Source organism: Elaeis guineensis, chromosome 15, assembly GCF_000442705.2.
Source record: "Elaeis guineensis isolate ETL-2024a chromosome 15, EG11, whole genome shotgun sequence".
In the NCBI taxonomy this organism is placed as follows: domain Eukaryota; kingdom Viridiplantae; phylum Streptophyta; class Magnoliopsida; order Arecales; family Arecaceae; genus Elaeis; species Elaeis guineensis.
In genome coordinates, this window is record NC_026007.2 from 24,810,652 (window position 1) to 24,813,001 (window position 2,350).

The window sequence follows — 2,350 nt, forward strand, 5'->3', positions numbered from 1 at the left end:
CTATTGTAATTGATCTAGAGAATCCTTGACCTAATCTAAGACAACAATTAATTAGATTTAGTCAATTCTCTAATTAAGTCCATCTTTAATCTAACCATAGGTCTAACCCAATTAATGGACCTAATTCCCACTAACCCATTAACCCAATGTGTTATGATTTGTGTCTTAGGTTCTTCAATTCACAATCCTAGAACCTAATCAAACAACTTCTTAATTCTTAATTAAGTTTTGGGCTGAGGGTTGGGTTTGGCTTTTCAAAAAATAATTTTCATATTTGTAAAACAATTTTACAATATGATTCTACCAATCATATTGCATGTTTGATTCATAATCAAGATGCAAGTGAAATAAACATGAAACTACTTTAGATCTAATCTAAACAGGTTCATGTAATTGAAATAATTTCAACTTTAAATAATTTCTTTGCATAAAAATTATTAACAAAGAGATTTTATTTCAGATTTAAACATCTTTTAAATCTAATAAATCATAAATTTAATCTAGATCATATCTAACAAATTTATGATTAAAGATAGATCTACACAAACTAGGACAACCTTTGCACTGTAAGGGGTAAACCTTACAGCAGGACAACCTTGCAGTTTGTGATTGACCTAAAATTTTAATTTCAGATTTAATAATCAGATTATAAATTAGATCTAATCTAAAAAATAATCTAAGCATGTATAAATAATCATGTAATAAGAACCTGGCTCTGATACCAATTGTAGGAACCAGATCTAGGGTTTCAGGGTTAGATCTTGAAAAAAGGGTTAGATCTTGAAACTTTTTCAAGATCATACAGCGGAAGACTAAAATAAATCAAAATTTATTTTCTAAGATTAGAAAATCCCTAGATCTAAGATCCTATTACATGATTATTACATGACATTAAATTAAAAATTAAAAATATATAAATATAGTATGAACTACATGTTGATCATATCAACAGTTTCTATACTAGACATCTAATGTATGTATTAAACAATAGATCAGATCTATTACCTTGCAAGTTAGATGTCTAACCTTACTGATCTGGGCTTGAGGATGATGTTGCAAGCCGCACATGCGTCCGGCCTCTAGAAGTCGTCCACACGAGCCCACGAATCTCGATCAGAAGTCCTGCTTCAGGAAATCAGCACAGTATGCTAGTACTGCGCTGATCCTTCTTTGATGGTTGATCAGGTGCCTCCTTCTTCTTGATTTGGACTCTTCTAAAGATGAAAGTAGAAGGAGGAGTTTCAAATCTGAGACACTCTCAGGAAACTCAAGATGGAAGGAGGAAAGATATGAAAATAAAAACCCTAGAAGAAGACCCTCTTCTTCTTCACATTTTTCTCTCTAGACACCCAACTTGCATCTTTTATATCTCCACGACCCAAATGATTTCTCTCTAATTTTGGATGGAACAAAGGTCTCTCAAATCTCTATCTCATCCTAAAATTCATGAAGAAACTCATCTTATATAGAGAGATATGATAGAGTCCTTATCTAGGTCAAACACCTAGTCAAGGCTTATCCAAACATGGCAAGTTAAGGGACGCCCAACTCTTGAGCATCTCCTCCATATTTTGTGAATGGATCACCAGCAAGGGTTCACATATAAACCCTAAAGTCCACAAAATTCCAAAAAAAATTTGGATAAATTCAGTGCAAAATTGAAAGAGTTTTGGATTTCTAAACTCTATCTCATAGAATTCAAAATCCAAACTTATTCCTTTTAGATTTGATCCAAACCACCTTCTATGTAAGAAAGAAGAGAAGAGACCTTTTGTGAACGTGGGAGAAATCTGGGAGAGGGCTTTTGTCACACAAAATAAGTGGAGATTGGCGTTGAATAAGAGAGAGGGCGTGGAGAAGGATTATGTGGCGCAAGGTGGAATCCTAGTCCTACTAGGATTCTGTCTTATGACTTGTTTTAATTTGATTTTTCCAACCAAATCAATCAAAATTAGATCAACCAATTAAAATAGGTCTTAACCCAATTAAAAATCTAATTTAATCAATTAAATTAGATTTAAATCTGATTTAATTTTCTAATCAAATTAAAAAATTAGATTGACCCAAGTCCTAGTTGAACTAGGACTAGTTTTTCCTTGCACTTGGCTTATCCAATAAATCAATTGGACTTGATCCAATCAAGCCCAAACTAAATCTAATTAAATCATATTTAATTAGACTTAATCTCAGCCCATTGGCTTAATCAAATTAAGCCAATTAGCAATCAAATTGCTAATCGATCCTCCTGCAACACTTGCACTGGGTTAAATGTCAATCGTATTGATCATTTAACCCTAGAATGATTCTTAATCATTGATCAACCATCTGATCGGATCATGAACTCTAATGT